This window comes from Coregonus clupeaformis, chromosome 40, assembly GCF_020615455.1.
Source record: "Coregonus clupeaformis isolate EN_2021a chromosome 40, ASM2061545v1, whole genome shotgun sequence".
NCBI lineage: Eukaryota > Metazoa > Chordata > Actinopteri > Salmoniformes > Salmonidae > Coregonus > Coregonus clupeaformis.
Genome location: NC_059231.1, coordinates 25,790,069 through 25,817,150, shown reverse-complemented (window position 1 = coordinate 25,817,150; position 27,082 = coordinate 25,790,069). Strand labels below are relative to the sequence as shown.

Genomic DNA, 27,082 nt, shown 5'->3' with positions numbered 1-27,082 from the left:
ACTATGACTTATGCAGTGCATGGCCGGACTAATCAAGTGTCAGGCCCTTGGAAATAACATTTTAAAGGCCCCCCTATTGGTGTCAGAGAGAACATTTTAAAGCTAATTTAATGCAATTCTAAACATTTTGCCTTGGGGCAGAGAGAACACTTAGCATTTTCAGGCTTAAATTACCGTGCTTTAAAATTAAAAACACATTTTTCGGGGAATAAAATAAGAATTTAGTTGAAAAAAATTGATAATTGATAGAGTACTGTGGATACCAATATCCCTGTGAGCCCCCCAGGCCCATGTTGGGCATCTAAAGGGTTAAGAACACAAATTGTGGATGAATAATTACATTTACATTTACATTTTAGTCATTTAGCAGACGCTCTTATCCAGAGCGACTTACAGTTAGTGAGTGCATACATTTTTTATTGCACCCTCTAAATATTTTCCATGGATCCCTTGTCCAAAATTCGTTTAATCTGTTGTTGCTAGCAATATTCATAAAAATTAAGTTTACATTTACATTTACATTTACGTCATTTAGCAGACGCTCTTATCCAGAGGGACTTACAAATTGGTGCCTTCACCTTATAGCCAGTGGGATAACTACTTTACAATATGTTTTTTTTTTTTTTCTTTCTTTGGGGTGGGGTAAGGGGGGGTAGAAGGATTACTTTATCCTATCCCAGGTATTCCTTAAAGAGGTGGGGTTTCAAGTGTCTCCGGAAGGTGGTGAGTGACTCCGCTGTCCTGGCGTCGTGAGGGAGCTTGTTCCACCATTGGGGTGCCAGAGCAGCGAACAGTTTTGACTGGGCTGAGCGGGAACTGTGCTTCCGCAGAGGTAGGGGGGCCAACAGGCCAGAGGTGGATGAACGCAATGCCCTTGTTTGGGTGTAGGGACTGATCAGAGCCTGAAGGTACGGAGGTGCCGTTCCCCTCACAGCTCCGTAGGCAAGCACCATGGTCTTGTAGCAGATGCGAGCTTCCACTGGAAGCCAGTGGAGTGTGCGGAGGAGCGGGGTGACATGAGAGAACTTGGGAAGGTTGAACACCAGACGGGCTGCGGCATTCTGGATGAGTTGTAGGGGTATAATGGCACAGGCAGGGAGCCCAGCCAACAGCGAGTTGCAGTAATCCAGACGGGAGATGACAAGTGCCTGGATTAGGACCTGTGCCGCTTCCTGTGTAAGGCAGGGTCGTACTCTCCGAATGTTGTAGAGCATGAACCTACAGGATCAGGTCACCGCCTTGATGTTAGCGGAGAACGACAGGGTGTTGTCCAGGGTCACGCCAAGGCTCTTCGCACTCTGGGAGGAGGACACAACAGAGTTGTCAACCGTGATGGCGAGATCATGGAACGGGCAGTCCTTCCCCGGGAGGAAGAGCAGCTCCGTCTTGCCGAGGTTCAGCTTGAGGTGGTGATCCGTCATCCACACTGATATGTCTGCCAGACATGCAGAGATGCGATTCGCCACCTGGTTATCAGAAGGGGGAAAGGAGAAGATAGGTTGTGTGCCGTCTGCGTAGCAATGATAGGAGAGGCCATGTGAGGATATGACAGAGCCAAGTGACTTGGTGTATAGCGAGAATAGGAGAGGGCCTAGAACTGAGCCCTGGGGGACACCAGTGATGAGAGCACGTGGTGCGGAGACAGATTCTCGCCACGCCACTTGGTAGGAGCGACCGGTCAGGTAGGACGCAATCCAAGAGTGAGCCACGCCGGGGATGCCCAACTCGGAGAGGGTGGAGAGGAGGATCTGATGGTTCACAGTATCAAAGGCAGCAGACAGGTCTAGAAGGACAAGAGCAGAGGAGAGAGAGTTAGCTTTAGCAGTGCGGAGAGCCTCCGTGACACAGAGAAGAGCAGTCTCAGTTGAATGACCAGTCTTGAAACCTGACTGGTTTGGATCAAGAAGGTCATTCTGAGAGAGATAGCAAGAGAGTTGGCTAAAGACGGCATGCATTTGTAAAAAATGCTGCGGACCACCTGCAGTTTCTCGGACCCTACTTTGGTGTCGTTCGTTTGGCTGTGTGTGCTTGAACGTGATTTCAGCATTTTGGCACATCAGACAGGCATTTAGATATTAAAAAGTCAATGTATAGATAATGTCTACCCTGTTGCATGATGGGAATATAGTCGGAGAGTAATATAATGTAGTAAAACTAAATTAATCGCTTTTTCACCACTCTGTCCTAAGCATCATTAAATCCTGGTCGACATGATGCGTTATCGGGAGCCAAAGTGGAAGCAAACTGTCAGCCGAAAATGTTTGCACTGGAATAAGTGCGGCTCCACGGATGCGTGTGACTCATACATACCTGGCAAGGGAGACATCGTGATTAAGAAGCCGGTTCACTCAGGGTGCGACTCAGCCAATGCACCCCGGCTGTGCTGATCCTTGTAAATAATGTGGAAATATCGATTGCAGAACTTCTGGTAGTGGGGGACTGCGTTCGCGCTCTCCCCTGATCTTCTTGTCTAAAAATACTTGTATGTAATTTGTATTTTGCTGGTGGTCCAAATTGTGATTTTGTCATCTGTTGAGTTTCGTGTTGAGAAATAGATTTGTTAGCATTTGCCTTCAGGCTACTTTAGCTTTGCTTCCTCATCGGATGAATGGTTTTAGAATTTAGCATATACTGTATTTCAAAGCGAACTAGGCCTACTACTTTTATTTTATCTTCTGAATACCCCGATTGTCGGCGAATATGTGCTGATAATTTATTGGCCTAATAGGCTTTTGAATTGATTGTTTTGCGTCCTCAGACAGAATCTGTATAGAACAGTTTGTAATTCTAGCCCACAATAAATAATAGATTACTGCTCATTGTAACAGAAATACATTACACATTTGTGTGTTGCTATATGGTTAGTTCAATAAAAACATTTATTGAATGACTTTCAGGGAATCACATTAACTTGAAAAGTGTGCCTAATGTTGAATTGTCCAGCATCTGACAGATTTATCATATCAAAATGTAGTGGTCGGGTAGACAGTTTAGCTCAGTTGGTAGAGCATGGCGCTTGCAACGCCAGGGTTGTGGGTTCGATTCCCACGGTGGGCCAGTATGAGAAAAAAATGTATGCACTCACTAACTGTAAGTCGCTCTGGATAAGAGCGTCTGCTAAATGACTAAAATGTAAAATGTTATAGCTTGTGTTACTAGTTCCTAACAGTGCAGCAAAAATGTCAAACAAGTACACAAAAAAAAAAAATCACGAATCTAATGAAAAACACTATATCATCCAAATGCAAGCAATCTATGTGTATATACAGGAAAAATCTATACTTAGAATGATACGTACAGCAGTATATATGTTACAGCGAGCTATGTTGAGAATCAAGTGTATAAATAGACAGTGTAACAAAATGCAATGTACAGTAGCAGATATAGTAAAATGAGCTCTGTGATGAATACATTGTGTGAAAAACAGTATAAAAGAAACGGTCCAGTGTTTAATGTCTCTTCAGTGCATTGGGAAAGTATGCAGACGCCTTGACTTTTTCCACATTTTGTTACATTACAGCCTTATCCTAAAATGGATTAAAAAAATAAGAAAATCCTAATCAATCCACACAATACCCCATACTTACAAAGCAAAACTGGTTTTTAGAAATTTTAGAAAAACAAAGTATCTTATTTACATAAGTATTCAGACCCTTTGCTATGAGACTCGAAATTGAGCTCAGGTGCATCCTGTTTCCATTGATCATCCTTGAGATGTTTCTACAACTTTATTGGAGTCCACCTGTGGTCAATTCAATTGATTGGACATGATTTGGAAAGGCACACACCTGTCTATATAAGGTCCCACAGTTGACAGTGCATGTCAGAGCAAAAACCAAGCCATGAGGTGGAAGAAATTGTCCGTAGAGCGCCGAGACAGGATTGTGTTGAGGCACAGATCTGGGGAAGGGTACCAAAAAATGGATGCAGCATTGAAGGTCCCCCAAAAAACAGTGGCCTCCATCATTCTTAAATGGAAGAAGTTTGGAACCACCAAGACTTTTCCTAGAGCTGGCCGCCCGGCCAAACTGAGCAATCAGGGGAGAAGGGCCTTGGTCAGGGAGGTGACCAAGAACCCGATGGTCACTCTGACAGAGCTGCAGAGTTCCTCTGTGGAGATGGGAGAACCTTCCAGAAGGACAACCATCTATGTAGCACTCCACCAATCAGGCCTTTATGGTAGAGTGGCCAGACGGACGCCAATCCTCAGTAAAAGGCACATGACAGCCGCTTGGAGTTTGCCAAAAGGCACCTAAAGGACTCTCAGACCATGAGAAACAAGATTCTCTGGTCTGATGAAACCAAGATTGAACTCATTGGCTTGAATGCCAAGCGTCACGTCTGGAGGAAACCTGGCATGGTGGTGGCAGCATCATGCTGTGGGGATGTTTTTCAGCGGCAGGGACTGGGAGACTAGTCTGGATCGAGGGAAAGATGAACGGAGCAAAGTACAGAGAGATCCTTGATGAAAACCTGCAGCAGAGCGCTCAGGACCTCAGACTGGGGCGAAAGTTTACCTTCCAACAGGACAATGACCCTAAGCACACAGCCAAGACAACTCAGGAGTGGCTTCGGGACAAGTCTCAGAATATCCTTGAGTGGCCCAGTCAGAGCCCGGAATTGAACCCGATCGAACATCTCTGGAGAAACCTGAAAATAGCTGTGCAGCGACGCTCCCCATCCAGAGCTTGAGATGATCTGCAGAGAAGAATGGGAGAAACTCCCCAAATATAGGGTGTGTCAAGCTTGTAGCATCATACCCAAAAAGACTCGAGACTGTAATCACTGCCAAAGGTGCTTCAACAAAGTACTGAGTAAAGGGTCTGAATACTTATGTAAATGTGATATTTACGGTTTTTGTTTTTAATACATTTGCAAACATTTCTAAAAACCTGCTTTGTCATTATGGGGTATTGTGCGTAGATTGATGAGGGAAAAAAACGATTTAATAAATTTTATAAGGCTGTTACGTAACAAAATGTAGAAAAAGTCAAGGGGTCTGAGTTATTTCCAAATGCACTGTACATGGGACGTGTGTGAGTGTAGATGTGAGTACAGGAGTGTGCTTGTGTATAAGGTGTGTGTGTGTCTTTTGCAGACTGGTCTCATAGACTAGACGTAACATACTAAACGTATATCTGTGGCACTCAAATTAGTATGATACTGTATATTTCGTTTGGTATGGTTACATAAGTTAGAATGTTACTTAAGGCAAAAAAACGAAAGGAGAGTGGTTGATCAGGATGGATAGATGTGCGGGTGTATAATTTGAGTGTTTAGCAACCCAAAGGTTTGAATCTCATCATGGACAATTTTAGCTAATTAGGACCTTTGCAACTACTTACCACTTTTTAGCTACTTTGCAACTACTTAGCATGTTTGCTAACCCTTCCCATAACCTTAACCCTTTTAGCTAACCCTTCCCCTAACCTTAACCCTTTTAGCTAACCCTTCGCCTAACCCTAACCTTAACCCTTTAACCTAACTCCTAACCTTAACCTTAATCCCTAGAGCTAGCTAATGTTAGTGTTAGCCACCACAAATTGGAATTTGCAGCATATCATATAAATTGTCATTCGTAACATATCATACGAAATGGATGATGGATTAATACATACCATACAAAATGTAACATATCATACTAAATGGAGTGTATCAGATTTATGTACAGAATAATATTAAATGCTCTGAGACCACATTGGTGTTTTGTGTGAGTGACTCTATCTTTGTCACTTACTACAGGAGATGGCTGATTGCTGTTCAACAGTCTGATGGCCTGAAGCTAGAAGCAGTTTTTCAGTCTTTCGGTCCGGTTCAGATGCACCAGGTGCCTCATTTATAAACGTTGCGTATGCACAAAATATGCCCCAAAACATGCATGCGCCAGTTTTCACGCAAAAGTTGCCATTCATGAAAACTGAACTTGACATGAGATTGTGCTTATCCTCCGGCAATCTCTAGACCATGCGTAGGCACAGTTCCTAGTGGTTGAAGTATTGCATTGCAAGAAGGCAAAAGTAGCCTAGTAGCCTTGTGCAGGAATATGCACAGAGTGTACAAAACATTAGAAACACCTGCTCTTTCCATGACATAGACTGACAAGGTGAATCCAGGTGAAGCTATGATCCCTTATTGATGTCACTTGTTAAATCCACTTCAATCAGTGTAGATGAAGGGGAGGAGACAGGTTAAAGAAGGATGTTTAAGCCTTGAGACATTGATTGTGTATGTGTGCCATTCAGAGGGTGAATGGGGAAGACAAAATATTTAAGTGCCTTTGAACTAGTGTACTCCTGAGTGGCGCAGTGGTCTAAGGCACTGCATCGCAGTGCTAACTGTGCCGCTAGAGATCCTGGTTCGAATACAGGCTCTGTCGCAGCCGGCCGCGACCGGGAGACTAATGGGCGGCGCACAATTGGCCCAGCGTCGTCCAGGGTAGGGGAGGGAATGGCCGGCAGGGATGTAGCTCAGTTGATAGAGCATGGCGTTTGCAACGCCAGGGTTGTGGGTTTGATTCCCACGGGGGGCCAGTATAAAAAAAATATATATATATGTATTCACTAACTGTAAGTCGCTCTGGATAAGAGCGTCTGCTAAATGATTAAAAATGTAAAATGTAAACTGGGTATGGTAGTAGGTGCCAGGCGCACCTGTTTGAATGTGTTAAGAACTGCAACACTACTGGGTTTTTCATGCTCAACAGTTTCCTGTATGTATCAAGAATGGTCCACCACCCAAAGGACATCCAGCCAACTTGACACAACTGTGGGAAGCATTGGAGTCAACATGGGCCAGCATCCCTGTGGAACGCTTTCAACACCGGAGCTCTGGTATCAAACATAACATCACTAAGTAGAGGAAGATGAGCCCTCTCGCTTCGCCTCTTCCTCTCTGCTGAAAGCATTCAAGTGAGCAAAACAGTGCCCCTCTGTCTCAGTATGTGTAGACCATGTATCTGATGGTAATGCTGTCTGGACCAAAAGAGTGTGGCATGTCATATTATTTCTGGCCAGACAGTATCAGATACATGGGCTACATGTAGGAAGCCAGAGGGGCGCTGTTTCGCTCACTTTGATGCTTTCAGCAGAGAGGAAGAGGCGAAGCGAGAGGGCTCATCTTCCTCTACATAGTGATGTTATGTTTGATACCAGAGCTCCGAGGCATGCGCCAATATCGCTAAGCAGTTTACTTAGAAGAAGTGTGCCGATGCGTGTATCACTTTATCAGAAGCACGTGATCAATGACGTTGGAAGCTTCGTTTTGTCTAACAACCACCTGATTGGTTTGGTATTGGTTTAGTAGAAGACAAAAAGGCTATCCTGCGCACGGGCTATGGCGTGTGCGACGTCATATATAATATTTGGCTGTTCTAAATTATTTTCACCAGCAGGTGACACTAGTGTACAACGTGTTGATCAAAGCCTCTAGTATTGAACCTATTTTCGACACAATTGGCTGGAAATGCTCAGTACTTCAGGAAGCTTCGTTTCCCCATCACTACCTATACTACTCTCTTCACTGCCTCAGCATACGAAACCTTCTGCACTACTCTGATCCTACACCCTAGACTATGAATGAAAATGTACAACGTAGGTGCACAGGTCGAGAGAATTTTGAGTATTCAAGGTAACAGACAGTGACAAGTTCAATACCAACTTGCACACTCTTGCCTGCATCTCTCTAGCTGATCTAGGGTGTAATCATTAGTCCAACAGTTGCAAATGAGAGTTAAAGCTCTCTCTCTCTCTCTCTCTCTCTCTCTCTCTCTCTCTCTCTATCTCTCGTGCTTCTCCTTAATTTAGGAAGAAATTAATTTGTTCAAAACAATTCAACTATTGTCTTTCTCTCTCTTTGAGTCAACTACTCAACACATTTTATGCACTGCGGTGCTAGCTAGCTGTAGCTTATACTTTCAGTCCTAGATTCATTATCTGATCCTTTGATTGGGTGGACAACATGTCAGGTCATGCTGCAAGAGCTCTGATGGGTTCAAGGACGTCCTCCGGAAGTTGTCATAATCACTGTGTAAGTCTATGGAAGGGGGTGAGAACTATCAGCCTCCTAGGTTTTGTATTGAAGTCAAAGTACCCAGAGGAGGACAGAAGCTAGCTGTCCTCTGGCTACTCCATGGTGCTACCATACAGAGTGCTGCTGAGGCTACTGTAGACCTTCAACAGTGTGTTTTAATCAATTATTTTGTGACTATTTTTATGTTTCACTATTTTTATGAAATTCACTGAGGAGGATGGTCCTCCCCTTCCTCCTCTGAGGAGCCTCCACTGCTCCATATTTACTCTTAATATGTTCCACTTTCTTGCTTTTTTCCTACCCGCCTTCTTACCGACCTCAATGGGATCCCCTGACTCTATCTCCAATTCTGACAACCATTCAGGCGTACCTGCCATCTTGTTACTCCTTGTTAGGGAACTACTATCACATATCACTTAAATTGGTAGAGCACTCTCACTAACATGTGCAACAAGTATAGCCTCTTATAAGGCATGCCTCAAAATATGTTAATGAGCTAGCGATTATTTCGCCGCCCACAATATTTCCCCACGATGCACCATAATTCAGTCTGCTGCTGAAAATATACAGCAAAACAGGAAATACAGTCGTGGTCAAAAGTTTTGAGAATGACACAAATATTAATTTTCACAAAGTCTGCTGCCTCAGTGTTTATGATGGCAATTTGCATATACTCCAGAATGTTATGAAGATTGATCAGATGAATTGCAATTAATTGCAAAGTCCGTCTTTGCCATCAAAATGAACTGAATCCCCCAAAAACATTTCCACTGCATTTCAGCCCTGCCACAAAAGGACCAGCTGACCAGCAGATCACTCTGTCATGCTGATTGAGTTAGAATAACAGACTGGAAGCTTTAAAAGGAGGGTGGTGCTTGAAATCATTGTTCTTCCTATGTTAACCAAGGTTACCTGCAAGGAAACACGTGCCGTCATCATTGCTTTGCACAAAAAGGGCTTCACAGGCAAGGATATTGCTGCTAGTAAGATTGCACCTAAATCAACCATTTATCGGATCATCAAGAACTTCAAGGAGAGAGGTTCAATTGTTGTGAAGAAGGCGTCAGGGCGCCCAAAAAAGTCCAGCAAGCGCCAGACCGTCTCCTAAAGTTGATTCAGCTGCGGGATCGGGGCACCACCAGTGCAGAGCTTGCTCAGGAATGGCAGCAGGCAGGTGTGAGTGCATCTGCACGCACAGTGAGGCGAAGACTTTTGGAGGATGGCCTGGTGTCAAGAAGGGCAGCGAGGAAGCCACTTCTCTCCTGGAAAAACATCAGGGACAGACTGATATTCTGAAAAGGGTACAGGGATTGGACTGCTGAGGACTGGGGTAAAGTCATTTTCTCTGATGAATCCCCTTTCCGATTGTTTGGGGCATCCGGAAAAAAGCTTGTCCGGAGAAGACAATGTGAGCGCTACCGTCAGTCCTGTGTCATGCCAACAGTAAAGCATCCTGAGACCATTCATGTGTGGGGTTGCTTCTCAGCCAAGGGAGTGGGCTCACTCACAATTTTGCCTAAGAACACAGCCATGAATAAAGAATGGTACCATCACATCCTCTGAGAGCAACTTCTCCCAACCATCCAAGAACATTTTGGTGACGAACAATGCCTTTCCAGCATGATAGAGCACCTTGCCATAAGGCAAAAGTGATAACTAAGTGGCTCGGGGCACAAAACATCAACATTTTGGGTCCATGGCCAGGAAACTCCCCAGACCTTAATCCCATTGAGAACTTGTGGTCAATCCTCAAGAGGCAGGTGGACAAACAAAAACCCACAAATTCTGACAAACTCCAAGCATTGATTATGCAAGAATGGGCTGCCATCAGTCAGGATGTGGCCCAGAAGTTAATTGACAGCATGCCAGGGCGGATTGCAGAGGTCTTGAAAAAGAAGGGTCAACATTGACTCTTTGCATAAACTTAATGTAATTGTCAATAAAAGCCTTTGACACTTATGGAATGCTTGTAATTATACTTCAGTATACCATAGTAACATCTGACAAAAATATCTAAAAACACTGAAGCAGCAAACTTTGTGAAGACCAATACTTGTGTCATTCTCAAAACTTTTGACCACGACTGTACAGTACTGTAAAATGGTATTGTAAAATTACAATTCCCATGGAATGCCATTGAGCCCCCCTATTGCATTGCTCTTTACAGTACTGTACTGTAATATAGAATTACAGTATGTAACTGTAAAAGTTTTGCTGAACATTTACAGCAATTTGTTACATTGTAGGTTACTTGCCTGCTTGCAATGCAATACTTCAACCACTAGAAACTGTGTGTACGCATGGGTCTAAAGTTTGCGGGAAGCTAAGCACATTCTCACGTCATCGACTGTGTCACCGACTGACAAATTGCTATAACATATGATATTGTTAGCTGATACTTAAAATACCTATCCAGGCATTGTAAGATCTGTCAGGTGTCAGCAACGTCTATGCATAGGAACGCCCCCAGTTTTTATAAATGATCTCATTTGAGTGGTAAGGATGAAGCAACCAACTGCAGACGAAAGTCAAGGAGTAGGCTTAAGTCAGGGAAGGTGCATCTGCTACAGCCGAAAGTTGGACACTGATGTGGTTTTCCAAAAGCAAGGCTCAATGCAACATGGCAGTGTTGCCATTGTTTATACAAGATTTTCTTTGTAATGTCGAAATAAACTCATTTTTGTAAAAAGACCCGGACCCGGGCCCCTTCGGGATCCGCCCTTGTCTCACAAACACCTCTCTTCTAGGTCAGCCCCCGTTAATCACACAGACTTATGGTTGGCATCTACAGATGCAGAAGAAATAGACAAATCCAATGGTACAACCCAAACACACAATGTTTAAAAGGGGTTAGAAGTCCAAAACGCACCAGCGTTACAGTGGGCTCATTGGGTTAATTCTCTTAAAGTTGATCAGACCTTATCTCCCTCTGTCCCACTCTTTCACTCTCCCTCTCTCTTGTGCCCTCTCTCTCTCTTGTGCCCACTCTCTCCCTCTCTCCAACCTCTCTCTTGTGCCCACTCTCTCCCTCTCTCCAACCTCTCTCTTGTGCCCTCTCTCTCTCTTGTGCCCACTCTCTCCCTCTCTCCAACCTCTCTCTTGTGCCCTCTCTCTCTCTTGTGCCCACTCTCTCTCTTGTGCCCTCTCTCTCTCTTGTGCCCTCTCTCTCTCTTGTGCCCTCTCTCTCTCTTGTGCCCTCTCTCTCCCTCTCTCCAACCTCTCTCTTGTGCCCTCTCTCTCTCTTGTGCCCTCTCTCTCCCTCTCTCCAACCTCTCTCTTGTGCCCTCTCTCTCTCTTGTGCCCTCTCTCTCCCTCTCTCCAACCTCTCTCTTGTGCCCTCTCTCTCTCTTGTGCCCACTCTCTCCCTCTCTCCAACCTCTCTCTTGTGCCCTCTCTCTCTCTTGTGCCCACTCTCTCCCTCTCTCCAACCTCTCTCTTGTGCCCTCTCTCTTCCTCTCTCCCTTTCTCTCTCAACCGATGCGATTACTAATTCGTAGTAACCTTTGGTCTTCCAGCCAAGAACCTTGGACTATCTCACCTATAAGAAGCCTTGGAGACACCCCAGCTATTGTGTGTGTGTGTGTGTGTGTGTGTGTGTGCGTGCGCATGTGTGCACCCATTCAGTACCCAGTACAGTATAATTGACGCCTGTAATCTCTTTAATCGCTTGAAATCTGATATAGAACTCTGGACACGAAGGATTTAGTATCGAAATAAGTAGTATCTACAGTGGGGAGAACAAGTATTTGATACACTGCCGATTTTGCAGGTTTTCCTACTTACAAAGCATGTAGAGGTCTGTAATTTTTATCATAGGTACACTTAAACTGTGAGAGACGGAATCTAAAACAAAAATCCAGAAAATCACATTGTATGATTTTTAAGTAATTAATTTGCATTTTATTGCATGACATAAGTATTTGATACATCAGAAAAGCAGAACATAATATTTGGTACAGAAACCTTTGTTTGCAATTACAGCGATCATACGTTTCCTGTAGGTCTTGACCAGGTTTGCACACACTGCAGCAAGGATTTTGGCCCACTCCTCCGTACAGACCTTCTCCAGATCCTTCAGGTTTCGGGGCTGTCGCTGGGCAATACGGACTTTCAGCTCCCTCCAAAGATTTTCTATTGCGTTCAGGTCTGGAGACTGGCTAGGCCACTCCAGGACCTTGAGATGCTTCTTACGGAGCCACTCCTTAGTTGCCCTGGCTGTGTGTTTCGGGTCGTTGTCATGCTGGAAGACCCAGCCACGACCCATCTTCAATGCTCTTACTGAGGGAAGGAGGTTGTTGGCCACGATCTCGCGATACATGGCCCCATCCATCCTCCCCTCAATACGGTGCAGTCGTCCTGTCCCCTTTGCAGAAAAGCATCCCCAAAGAATTATGTTTCCACCTCCATGCTTCACGGTTGGGATGGTGTTCTTGGGGTTGTACTCATCCTTCTTCTTCCTCCAAACACGGCGAGTGGAGTTTAGACCAAAAAGCTATATTTTTGTCTCATCAGACCACATGACCTTCTCCCATTCCTCCTCTGGATCATCCAGATGGTCATTGGCAAACTTCAGATGGGCCTGGACATGCACTGGCTTGAGCAGGGGGACCTTGCAGGATTTTAATCCAGGACGGCGTAGTGTGTTACTAATGGTTTTCTTTGAGACTGTGGTCCCAGCTCTCTTCAGGTCATTGACCAGGTCCTGCCGTGTAGTTCTGGGCTGATCCCTCACCTTCCTCATGATCATTGATGCCCCACGAGGTGAGATCTTGCATGGAGCCCCAGACCGAGGGTGATTGACCGTCATCTTGAACTTCTTCCATTTTCTAATAATTGCGCCAACAGTTGTTGCCTTCTCACCAAGCTGCTTGCCTATTGTCCTGTAGCCCATCCCAGCCTTGTGCAGGTCTACAATTTTATCCCTGATGTCCTTACACAGCTCTCTGGTCTTGGCCATTGTGGAGAGGTTGGAGTCTGTTTGATTAGTGTGTGGACAGGTGTCTTTTATACAGGTAACGAGTTCAAACAGGTGCAGTTAATACAGGTAATGAGTGGAGAACAGGAGGGCTTCTTAAAGAAAACAGGGCTGTGAGAGCCGGAATTCTTACTGGTTGGTAGGTGATCAAATACTTATGTCATGCAATAAAATGCTAATTAATTACATAAAAATCATACAATGTGATTTTCTGGATTTTTGTTTTAGATTCCGTCTCTCACAGTTGAAGTGTACCTATGATAAAAATGACAGACCTCTACATGCTTTGTAAGTAGGAAAACCTGCAAAATCGGCAGTGTATCAAATACTTGTTCTCCCCACTGTAACTGAGGAGTTAATGTCTAAATAAAGCTTTCTGAGGAGAGGGTATCCCTCTGTCTGTCACACACACACATACCTGAGGCCTGTTGCGAACAGACTCATGGCGTTGGACATACTGTAGCTACTGTATGTACACACTGTTCACTTGTACATTATTACATTTCTTGGCTTAAAGGTAGACTCAGCAATATGACGTAGATACAGAAAGTAAAAAGCATAGTGGGTCAATTTCCACAACAGCTAAGAGCGTTGAAGTGCATGGCTCAACTTCTCCGCTGTTTAGGTCCCGTGGCTACCACGCTGTTACAGCATGAATCAAATCTGTGCACATGTGCAAATACTGTGTGTGACTGTGTGAGAGTGAAGCCTTGCATCTCGCTCATCTCAATATCTGCAGTGCTGCTCGTGGCAACATCATTTAGCTGATTCTACCTTTAACACCTTCTACCTTATAATAACTTCTAAGATATTTTAACTTCTAACTTTAAAATATATTTTATATGGCTTGCAGCATCAGACAGTACATTTATTTATAACGTTGATAGTGATATACAGTATGTGTGTGTACTGTATTTTAGGCCCTATATAAATGGGTCTGTTGATCCTAGATGGGAATTAAAAGGCTCCAGTTATAGCCTACAGCAGGGGTGTAAACTCAATTGTCTGCAGGTTTTCGCTCCTCCTTTGTTCTTGATTAATCAATTAAGGTAATTGATTAGTTAGGAATTCCCCTCACCTGGTTGTCTATAGGTCTTAATTCGACACAAATTGACAGCCCTCTAAGAATTGAGTTTAGCGCCCTTGGCCTACAGTGTGGACCAACTAAAGTAGAGGACGGGCTCGGTAATGGCTGGAGTGGAGTTAGTGGAATGGTATCAAATACATCAAACATTCCAGCCATTATTATGAGCCGTCCTCCCCTCAGCAGCCTCCACTGCTCTACTGCCAGGGTTGTGTTCAATTGGTGCGAATCATTTCATGCTGTATGATGAATTTTTCTACACCAAAAATGCATTATCCAGTTGAGCATTTCTCATAATTTCAACCTTCCCTCCATGAGTTTTGGTGGGAGTGTCACATTGTCTGGGAATGGATGACATCACTGACTGCCTGTGTGTCATTTCCTGTCTCTGACCTTTACCAGAGATACTCTATATAATAATGAGATGGCCTTGTCTCCGGCCTAAAAATTGGGATTGTTGTCCACAAACTCGGAACGGCGAGCTGTCAAGCTCCGCCTATTCCTCTTTTTGGATTGGTGGATACATACCCCGTATTTCAATACTTTCTTTGGATATTCGATGAGGGGTGTTGTTGGCAACTGCCTGAATTCTATGGTGAAGGTATTTCAAATTCATTGAGAAGTGAGAACCAACACCAACTTCTTGGAAAGGTAAGTCAGTCATTCATTTAGCAGTCATTCAATAGCAAAGCCAGCTAAATATAGGCTGTCATTTTTAAAGTTTTTTTATGAAGTAGCTATTGTCGCTTGGTAGCTAGCTGACTGTTGTGTTAGCTAGCTATGTACAATAAATTGTTGCTACGAAGTAGTAAAACAACTTGATAGGGCAGGCGCATGCAAGCACATGAGGAAATTTGGCTAGGATGGAAGAAAATATATACACTGAACAAAAATATAAATGCAACATGTAAAGTGTTGGTCCCATGTTTTATGAGCTGAAATAAAAGATCCCAGAAATGTTTACATCCCTTTTAGTGAGCATTTCTCCTTTGCCAAGATAATCCATCCACCTGACAGGTGTGGCATATCAAGACTCATTAAACAGCATGGTCATTACACAGGTGCACCTTGTGCTGGGGACAAAATGCCACTCTAAAATGTGCAGTTTTGTCACACAACACAATGCCACAGATGTCTCAAGTTTTGAGGGAGTGTGCAATTGGCATGCTGACTGCAGGAACGTCCACCAGAGCTGTTGCCAGAGAATTGTATGTTAATTTCTCTACAATAAGCCACCTCCAACATCGTTTTAGAGTATTTGACAGTACGTCCAACTGGCCTCATAACCACAACCATTTCAATTGACTGATTTCCTCATATGAACTGTAACTCAGTAAAATCAATGAAATTGTTGTATGTTGAGTTTATATTTTTGTTCAGTATGGTAAAATCTGAAAAATGGTGAATGCAAACCAGGGGGAAAATTGCACTACCCTCCCCTGTGCCCAATAAAAAAAACACAACCCTCCCGTATTTTGGACCAACCCCCACACCAGTACATTTCGAACTGTCCCTTAGCCACATTTTTCGCTAGCTATTGGTAACAACATTAGCTCAGAAAGTTTCCATCCATACTGTAGGTTGATGACGCAGTCTGTTGCTGTTTACAGAGTACACTGAGTGTACAAAACATTAGGAACGCCTGCCATAGACTGACCAGGTGAAAGCTATGATCCCTTATTGATGTCACCTGTTAAATCCAATCAATCAGTGTACATGAATGGGAGGAGACAGGTAAATTAAGGATTTTTAGACAAATGGATTGTGTATGTCTGCCATTCAATGGGCAAGACAAAATATTTAAGTGCCTTTGAACAGGGTATAGTAGTAGGTGCCAGGCGCACCGGTTTGTGTCAAGAACTGCAATGCTGCTGGGTTTTTCACGCTCAACAGTTTCCCGTGTGAATCAAGAATGGTCCACCACCTAAAGGACATCCAGCCAACTTGACACAACTGTGGGAAGCATCGGAGTCAACATGGGCCAGCATGCATGTGGAACGCTTTCGACACCTTGTAGATAGTGATGTTATGTTTGATACCGGAGCTCCAAAGCATTAGTCGAAATCACTAAGGAGCTAACTTCGGAGCAGTGTGCCGATGCGGGTATGACTTTATCAGAAGTACGTCATCAATGACGTCCAAAGTTTTGTTTGATCACGTGCTTTTTCAAACCGTGTGTGGCAAAATGCAAGATCCCACTGATTTCGCTGTGGTTCCGGTGCTTTCTTAGATTCCAAGCTGCTTTCAAACACCGACCTCTACTGGACAACATACTTATGAATATAGTTAGGAAAAGTTTAACCTGACCTGTAGCTTAGCAGGTAGAGTAGGGAACTATGGAATTCAGAGACGTGAGGGTATGAATTGAATCCCGTTGAAGACACACTATTTAGATTTTATTTTATGTGAAACCACACTTTCTGCACTGTTGTTCAAATACTTTGTTTTATTTAGTATAGTATAAGCTTCTGTCTTAAGCATCCTAAATACGTTTTTGAAAAATAGTAAACTTGAAGGCAAAAAGGGAAGCATGATGTAAGATGCGAACCTGGTATTCCAATTGATTGTAGGCTACTAAACCCAACGACTTACCACTGTGCCCAGGGCCAGTCCTTGCCGTTCTGCCGCCCTTGGTGAGATCAACAAATGCCCCCATAAAAGTTAGGTTCAATTTAGGTTCTGAATGAAAGGTGAAAAGGTATTTTCCATATGTTTAAAATACATATTATACAGGATGTTGAAAAGGCATATTTTCCGGACGTTGAAAAATATGTTTTTTCTGGATGTTGAAATCAGGATCATTTTTGGTTTTGAATGAAAGTTGAAAATAAGTAATTTACAGACGTCTATGTTTGGACCAAATCAAGGCTGGTCCAGACTGGACAAAATCTGAACCAAAAATATACATCTATGATTGGTTTAGATTTGGGCTGGACGTTGAAATCGAGGCCGGTCTGGACCGCACCAAATCTGAACCAAACATAGACGTCTATGATTGGTTCGGACCGGACCAAAAACCAATGTCTGAGGATGTGGAAATCAAGGCCAGTCCGGACTGCACCAAAAATAGACTTCCAAAAGGCATTGGCGTCGGTCCGGGCTTACTGAGGTGTAGCCTACAGTGTTGCCTGAAATTGAATTTTATGAATGCCCATATATGTGGTTATTTGGTAACCCAGCGCTGGTTTTACTCTCATGCTGGGTTGACCTAGCAGCTGTTTTAAAGGAGGCGTGCCTTATTAGGGGCATGGCTTTCAGTTCCTTGGTGTCCCATTAGGGGCATGGCCCTTCAAGTTCCTTGGTGTCCACATCACCAGCAAACTATCATGGTCCAAACACACCAAGACAGTCGTGAAGAGTGCACAACAAAGCCTATTCCCCCTCAGGAGACTGAAAATATTTGGCATGGATCCTCAGATCCTCAAAAAGTTATGGAGCTGCACCATCGAGAGCATCCTGACTGGTTGCATCACTGCCTGGTATGGCAACTGCTTGGCCTTCGACCGCAAGGCACTACAGAGGGTAGTGCGTACGGCCCAGTACATCACTGGGGCCAAGCTTCCTGCCATCCAGGACCTCTATACCAGGCGGTGTCAGAGGAAGGCCCTAAAAATGGTCAAAGACTCCAGCCACCCTAGTCATAGACTGTTCTCTCTGCTACCGCACGGCAAGTGGTACCGGAGCGTCAAGTCTAGGTCCAAAAGGCTTCTTAATGGCTTCTACCCCCAAGCCATAAGACTCATGAACAGCTAATCAAATGGCTACCCGGACTATTTGCATTGTCGTCGTCCCCACCCACCCACCCACCCCCTCTTTTACGCTTCTGCTACTCTCTGTTTATTATTTTTTTACATTTTTTTAGTCATTTAGCAGACGCTCTTATCCAGAGCGACTTACAGTTAGTGAGTGCATACATTTTCATACTGGCCCACCGTGGGAATATCTATGCATAGTCACATTAACTCTACCTACATGTACAAATTACCTCTGTTGAGCAGAGCTGTTGTGAAGGAAGTTGTCAAGGAAGTGAGTTTGTGTTTATACAGGATCTCCTGCCCCCACCTACCGTCAACCAATCATGTCAATGCGGAGCTATACGGAGCCCTCTGCATTGTTACAAAATTTGGGAGGTGCACGTCGAAGCGGTAGGGAGCTCAATTTGGCCTCTGCATGCTTCCGGAGGCTCTGCAATTGCGTCACACCCTCCATACGGAGCCTCTGAACACAATTTCGTATCAATAATTAATTGGCTTTTACTCCCTCTACCCCTGCCTTTATTTATTTTTTCATCTGCCCTCCTCAGGCCACCACTGACCAGCCAATCGCAAACCACCCAGAGCAGACCAACAGAAAGAGAGACCAGACCAGACACCTTCACCACCCAAACCAGAGGCATCGAGGAAGTGAGGGAAGCAGCAGAAAAGCTACTTTATTAACCGGAACTGATAAAGCATGAGAGGAGGGAGAGAGGTGCCGCTCTCGCAGGCGGGGGAGGGGCCGTACTGTGAGGGAGTGACACAGGGAGAGAGAGACAGCAACCAACCCGACTCGCGCGATAGTAGACTAATAGCTGCCATAGCTAGGTTACTTATCATCAAATATGATTACGTAGTACCTGTCTTGACTGCATCAAACCGGAAGAAGCTAGTTAAGCTAGATAACATTAGCTAGCTAGGTTAACTGAGGCTGCAGTGCATGTGCTTTGTCATCCTACAGTTACAAATAACAACAGCCTAACTGTTGGCTCTTGGTCGTTGTAGCCTATCCTTCTCCTTTAACTTTTAATTCTGTCATTTTAATTCCATCTTCTATTGATTAGATATCTCCTAACTTTTGCCAATTGCCACTTTGATGACTTATGATTGGCCAACAACAAGCTACACTCGCCACGCTCCACTCTCGTGAAAAGTAAGAGCAGCAGCATAAATTGTAAAATGTATTTATCTCCGTCTACTGCCACAGTCGCTTTCGGATCTGTACCTGCTCTTCCAGACAAGCCAGTTAAAATTACACATACCCGAGACCTGTGACAATCATATCACATCCGACCCAGAACCGTGACATTATTTAAACCCAAGAACATGTTTTAGAACAGTAATCTCAGTAAAAAATATGCTAACATGATTGCCATTGCTAGCTAGATAGCTAGCTAAAACGGTTGCCTAGCAACAAATATCTTAAGAAGATTTTTAGAAGATATTTGAGAAGTTCGTAAGAAAATCATTCAGTCTTAAGATATTGTTGAAGAATTGCACTTACTTATTTTAACTGGCTTATGAACTTCTTATTTTTTTTCTTAAGAAGCTTCTTATGTTTTTGTGTAAGAAGTGTTTTGTGAATCTGGGCCCTGGTCCCAGCACGACTTCCAGTCCCGGCCCCAACATCAGTACCAACCCAGGTTTTTCCAGTCCCAGCCACAACACCGGCACCAACCCTGGACACAGCACCGACCAACCACAACTGCCACCTCCATCCAGCAACTGCCAACCCAGACCCTGCCACTCCCCCAACAGAAAGACACACATACACCGTCAACCACTCTACTCCACTCTATTCCTATTTTTTTATTATTGCACGAGAAACATTAGAAACACCTGCTCTTTCCATGACATAGACTGACCAGGTGAATCCAGGTGAAAGCTATGATCCCTTATTGATGTCACTTGTTAAATCCACTTCATTCAGTGTAGATGAAGGGGAGGAGACAGGTTAAATAATGATTTTTAAGTCTTGAGACAATTGAGACATGGATTGTGTATCTATGCCATTCATAGGGTGAATGGGCAAGACAAAAGATGTAAGTGCCTTTGAACTGGGTATGGTAGTAGGTGCCAGGCACACAGGTTTGTGTCAAGAACTGCAAGGCTGCTGGGTTTTACACACTCAACAGTTTCCTGTGTGTATCAAGAATGGTCAACCACCCAAAGGACATCCAGCCAACTTAGTGGTTAAGAGCGTTGGGCCAGTAACCGAAAGGTCGCTGGTTCGAATCACCGAGCTGACTAGGTGAAAAATCTGCCGATGTGCCCTTGAGCAAGGCACGTAACCCTAATGTCTCCTGTAAGTCGCTCTGGATAAGAGTGTCTGCTAAATGACGAAAAATGTAAACATTTTCTGATCTGATATCTCAATAACCCAGCACCCAGCATCAATAACCCAGCAATGTTTAAATAAAACAATCAGACTAAGTGACCCAACACCTGCAACCCAGCAGCTGGGTCAACCAAACAATGAATGTGTGTATACGCCCATATTCATTTGTGTGTGGTGTGCAGTATGTGTGTGTGTATGTGTGCAGCCAAGCAGATATGAGTTCCCCTAGGGGGTGTTTAAATGCCCATGGCAGCATAAAGCAGAGATTAAGAGTGGAGCGAGTGGGTGGAGGGTTTAAATATTTATACCAGGCTTACTGCTTACAGTACAGTCAGACTCACTGGGGCTCCATAGGGAACAGACTTCTAGGGGGCATCCAGGCTTGATACAAGACCGCTGTGTGTGTGCGTGCAAGCCTGTGTGACAGAGCAAGCATGAGTGTGGGTTTCTCAAATTCTCACATTGATATTCCATTCAGTCGGGCACAGTAGGTCATTCTGTTATTATTAGAGCTGGTAATAAAAGCTGAAGAGTTGTCGCCCTCCTTGGAGCAATGCTGAGAACAGGGGTGATACATTCTTGTGAGATGTAGGAGTGAGAGTTCTGCAATGACGAGGATAGATGGAGATTTGGTGTCATGTAAAATATTGTTCAATGTGTTACATGACGTCAATGTGACGACATTCCCAAACAATTAGCCTGTGTGTTTGACTCCTGACTTGTTTATGTGTGTTTATTAACACAGTACTGTAACGTCTCTTAGCACGAGGCAAGTACATAGAAGTCTCTTTAAATACACTAAACAGTCTTGAGACCCCATATGTGAAACACATGCTACAGTGGTCCCACGCCTTGAGTACACACACAGACACACAGACGCGTGCGGCTTGAAAACATACAGCTACGCTATCAGATGACCTCTGTCACTTCCTGTTGTTGTTGATCTAGGTCAAAGAGCAGTACACAAAGAGCAAGCACATCACACTGACGGCCTGGATTATTTTCTCTGCTTTAATGACATAAATATGCATTAAATACTTAATTCATATAGAGTAATATTTTACTTGAATAAATAAATATAGTTACGGTATGTATGTTTAGGAACGTTTCTGTCAATTTCTGTACTGGGGTCTTCTTTTACATACTCTGTGGTGAACCTGTAGAAGGGCCCAAAGCTGTTCCTGGTCAGGTCACGTTTTAAGGAAAAACGACTGGCCCTAATCATAGATCATACAGCCTATTAATAGTCTGTAGAACGAGGTGAGAAGTACGCAATAATTCTGAGTCTCGGCTCTTTCCACAGCCCTATATCTCAGCGGTGGGAAGTTATTCCCTCTTGTGCGTAAGCAGGTGAGGAAGATCATTCTGTCTTCTGTTACAGCGCCTTCAGAAAGTATTCACACCTCTCCACATTTTGTTGTGTTACAGCCTGAATTTTAAATGGTTTAAATTAAGATTGTGTGTCACTGACGTACACACAATACCCCATAATGTCAACGTAAAAAAAAAAAAATGTTTACAAATTAATAACAAATTAAAAGCTAAAATGTATTTGAGTCAATAAGTATTCAACCCCTTTGTTATGGTAAGCCTAAGTAAGTTCAGGAGTAAAAATGTGCTTAACAAGTCGCATAATAAATTGCATGGACTCACTCTGTGTGCAATAATAGTGTTTAACATTATTTTTGAATGACTACCTCATCTCTGTACCCCACACATACAATTATCTGTAAGGTCCCTCAGTCGAGCAGTAAATTTCAAACACAGACTGAACCACAAAGACCAGGGAGGTTTTCCAATGCCTCGCGAAGAAGGGCGCCTTTTGGTGTATGGGTAAAAAAAAAAAGCAGACATTGAATATCCCTTTGAGCATGGTGAAGTTATTAATTACACTTTGGATGGTGTATCAATAAACCCAATCACTACAAAGATACTCAGTTGCCGGAGAGGAAGCAAACCGCTCAGGGATTTCACCATGAGGCCAATGGTGACTTTAAAACAGTTACGGAGTTTAATGGCTGTGATAGGAGAAAACTGAGGATGGATCAACAATATTGTAGTTACTCCACAATACTAACCTAAATGACAGAGTGAAAAGAAGGAAACCTGTACAGAATAAATATATTTCAAAGCATGCATCCTGTTTGCAATAAGGCACTAAAGTGAAATTGCAATAACATACAAATGGGAAAGAAATTAACTTTATGTCCTGAATATGAAGCGTTACATTTGGGGCAAATCTAATACAACACATCACTGAGTACCACTCTTCATATTTTCAAGCATGGTGGTGGCTGCATCTTGTTATGTGTATGCTTGTCATCAGCAAGTACTAGGGTGTTTTTTTTAGGATAAAAGAAACGGAATAGAGCTAAGCACGTACGCACATCACAAATCCTGAGGGGGCAAAAATATGTCAGCATCTTTCATGGTTAACAAAAGATAAGCTTAGGGGGAAGGGAGTGAAGGAACATTGAGGGGTAAAAGAGGGATGGAGTGATGGAGGGAAAGAATAGGAGAGATGAAGATGGACAGTAGCTAATGTTTATGATAACATGCAGCACCTCTGTCCCAGTGGGGTAGATAGACAGCTGTTGGCTGGTGACATGTAAGAAACAATGAACATACATTCTGTACTGTACATATTCTTGTCTTTGTGTGTGTGTGTGTGTGTGTGTTCACTGTGTTGAGTACTGAAGTCTTTGCCATTCTCTGTCAGACAGTTGGGTCCTGTGTGTTTCTGCTCCTCCAGCATCACAGAGAGAGAGGAAGTGTGTGTGTGTCCCCACCGCGAGCTGTCTTGACATGTTTGTGGCAATGGACAATTATATAGAGTCTGCCACATTTCTGTGGTTAAGTGAAGAGTTCTATTCCAAAATGCTATATATCCATTTTTAGAAATGTTGGCAAATTATATTGTAGTGTATGGAGATTATGACTTTGCTAATGTTTTCAAGTGGAACCTGAGAGGATGTTTATTCAGTTTCAGAGGGAGTTGTTTTAGAGTGACGCCCCATAGAACAGAGGGAGTCTGTGTGTTGTAGACAGGGGATTGGACAGTAGAGGGAGCCACCCATATTTTGGGGAATATTATAAGTACTGGGTTTGAACAAAGAACATTAGAGCAGACATATTCTTTTGGGACTCTGCTCTCCGGATGCTATAGACATCTGTAAACTTATGCTGAAATCTTGTGATATGAATAAAACTTATTGTTACGGATACAGGTATCCTGTGTCCTGTGTTTTTCCTCTCCTTCTGCCCTAATCACAGGTGTCCTGTATGTTCCTGATTGGTGGTCGTTGACATGTCTGCTGATCGCTAAGGTGGACCAATCAGTGAACATTCCTCTGCATTGCACCACCTGTTGCTGGTTTTTCAATCACACATCCCATTATATAAAAACCAGTCAGTTATGTTTGTTGAGAGAGAGAGACTACTTTTTGTATGTGAGTATGGATACTGTGTTGTCCTGTCTATTGTTTACTCACTAAGTTGCTGGTTCCGCTGTTTGGTAACTTTGTTAGAGACTATTTCTTTATGTGAGTGTGGATACTGTTGTGTCCTGTGTATTGTGTACTTAGTTATTTGCTGATTACTCTGTTTGGTAGCTTTGTGTGTTTCTGGGAAAAGGGGAGTTTAAGCTAGTTGCCCTTGGGCGTACATTGCCCGTAGGAAGAAATCTGTCTAAAAACACTAGTTAGACCTGAGCGGACCACCCACTGTATTTTTGTATGAGTAGCAGTAGCTTAGCGGTTCTTGAGGCAGGCAAGATCAGTTTAGGGGTGTTTTACACTATTGTTTAATTTCTTGGGTCCTGCTCAGCCCTTTTTCCCAAACCTTTACCGTGTGTTCAGCAATAAACCATTTATGTTTGACGGTAGTTCATGGTTGTTGTGTAGTTTTTGTTCTCACTGTTCCATGTCACACTCCTAATTTGCATGAATTATGTTACGGGTCTCATGTCCATCCACCCTAGACGTTTAGAGCCACGGGGTTTGTAACATAAAGTGGGGGTTCGTCCTGGATCTATCTCATTGATACTCATGTAAATGAGGTAGTGTCTGGTTCAGTGTTGAGCTTGGCAGCTGTAACTACCAGTTTTTTTTGTGTGTTCAGTATTCGACGGCTCGTGTTGCTAGTTTAGGATGGCAACTTTTGAGTTGGATGCATTTTTGGAAAACCCTACGTGGGAGGTTTTTGAGAATTGCCGTAGAGTGGATCTACAGGCTTTGGCTGACCACTTTTCTGTACCGATATCAAGGGTTTTAGTGAAAGCCGAAGTGAGGAAAGCAGTGTTAGAGATATTGTTGAACGAGCGAGTGCTTGAGTTACCGCCGCCTGAGTCTGCTGCTCCTGTAGGGGATGTGGTTGCTGTTCCTGTAAGCCCATCAGTGTCTGAGGACGAGGCTAAGGCTCCAGCCACATTGCCCCGTTATGACCCACTCTCCCCACTGACTGACAGTGATGCCAGGATCGATGTCCGCTCGACACGACTCCAAATGGAGGCGGAAGAGCGGGCACAAATCAGGCAAGACAAGCTGGAGATGCGTAAAATGGAGCTAGAGGCAGAACAGGAGACGCGTAAGCTAGAGGCAGAACAGGAGACGCGTAAGCTAGAGGCAGAACTGGAGACGCGTAGGCTTGATCAAGAACTGGAGATGCGTAAAATGGAACTAGAGGCAGAAACAGCGAGGTTAGTCTCTGCTCATACTATGCCTGCTAGTGAGCCATCCTCACCAGCTGTGTCGTCTGCTACTTTTGATATTAGTAAACAGATCACCTTGGTACCTGTGTTTAGGGAGTCAGAGGTTGATTCCTATTTCAGTGTGTTTGAACGTATAGCGGTAGCATTGAAATGGCCCGAAGAGGTATGGTGCCTATTACTTCAGTGTAAACTAACAGGTAAAGCCCAAGAGGTTCTGGCAGCGCTACCTCTTGAAGACAGCTTGAATTATGACGTGGTCAAAGCTACTGTTCTTCGTGCCTATGAGCTTGTTCCTGAGGCATATCGACAGAGATTTAGGTCTCATAAAAAGTATCCTACTCAGACTCATGTGGAGTTTGCTAGAGACAAAGGAAATCTGTTTGACAAATGGCACAGTGCTAGTAAGGTAACTGATTTTAACTCTCTACGGGAGTTAATCTTGTTAGAAGAGTTTAAAAATTGCTTACCGGAACGCATTGTAGTTTATCTGAACGAACAGAAAGTATCCTCACTGTCGGAAGTGTCTGTATTGGCAGACGAGTTTGTGTTGACGCATAAGAGCGTGTTTTCGGCTCGTACGGAGAGCAGGGCTGCGGAGTTGCTAACTTTTGGTCCTAGTCGACCAGCAGTACATCCAGCACGCCCAAAAGATGTGCGTCACTGTTTCTATTGTCATAAGGTGGGACATTTGGTTAGTGATTGCTTTTTGCTTAAATGCAAACAGGGGATGCCTCAGCACGCCAGGCCGCCAACGGGTGTTGGGCTGATTCGTACGGTTGTAAGGCCGGAATCAAGACAGAGGCCTCATAGTGAATGTGGTTTGAAAGTCCCTGTCCCAGATCACAGTTATGAACCGTTCATTTTTGAGGGGTTTGTTTCTATATCAGATGACGAAGCGTCTCAGCGTCCAGTTAGAATCCTCAGAGATACTGGTGCGGCGCAGTCGTTCATACTAGCTGATGTGTTGCCCTTGTCTAATAATACATATTGTGGTTCCAGTGTGTTAGTACAAGGAATTGAAATGGGTTTCGTCCCAGTGCCATTGCACTTTGTGAACGTACACTCTGAGTTAGTCAGTGGATTGTTCAGAGTGGGCGTACGTCCTATGTTGCCAGTAAAAGGTGTGACATTTATAATGGGCAACGATATTGCCGGAGGAAAGGTGATACCCGTATTGGAGGTATTGGATAAAAGTGACCAGTCTCTCTCCGAGGAGCTGGCACAGGGTTATCCAGATGTGTTCCCCGCTTGTGCTGTCACACGTGCTCAAGCACCACAAGTGGGTGAAGTGATAGATTTGTCGGACACGATTCTATTCAGAGAGTGTGACCCAGAGGATAGTTCGGGTGCTACCTCTGGAAGGCTGGTGCAGTCTGACCAACAGCCCAGAGAAAGGAAGAAGGATGTGGAACTTGTTGCTGAGGCAATACAGTTACCAGTCACTCGTGAGCAGCTGATCGCTAACCAACAGGTTGACATTAGCCTGGCTAAATGTTTTTCTAGTGTTGTCTCAGAGGAGGAGCTAAAGAAGAAAAACATGGCATACTTCATTGATGGTAATCTCCTCATGCGTAAATGGACATCCCATGTTGACGCTGGCGGAGATTGGAATGCTGTTTACCAAATAGTGATTCCTACAGCCTTTCGACAAAATGTTTTATCCCTCGCTCATGATCACCAGTGGTCCGGACATCTGGGAGTCACCAAGACTTATGATCGAGTTTTGCGACATTTCTTTTGGCCTGGTTTAAAACAAGATGTGGCTCAGTTCTGTCGGACTTGCCACACCTGTCAAGTAATTGGGAAACCGAACCAGGTTATTTCCCCCGCGCCTCTTTATCCCATACCGGCCATAGGTGAACCATTCGAACATGTGTTGGTTGATTGTGTTGGACCATTACCAAAAACAAAATCTGGTAACCAGTTTATGTTGACAATTATGTGTGTGGCCACCAGGTACCCAGAGGCCATTCCTCTGCGAAGGATTACTGCTCCGGTGGTGAGTAAGGCGTTGATCAAATTCTTCTAAACTTTTGGGTTACCTAAGGTGATACAAACTGATCAGGGTACGAATTTCCTTTCTAAACTTTTCAAACAAGTGTTAAAATCCTTGTCAGTTACACACCGTGTGTCAAGCGCATATCACCCAGAGTCTCAGGGTGCCCTTGAACGTTGGCATCAGACACTGAAGTCT

General features: G+C 43.9%; 1 non-coding gene across 1 annotated transcript; it reads left to right on the top strand.

The window, feature by feature from the left end:
• Positions 1 to 2,302: 2,302 nt before the first annotated feature.
• LOC121573106 lies at positions 2,303 to 2,460 on the top strand. The gene has a single exon (XR_006001983.2). It is a non-coding gene; the product is annotated as a U1 spliceosomal RNA (small nuclear RNA).
• The last annotated feature ends 24,622 nt before the right edge of the window (positions 2,461 to 27,082 follow it).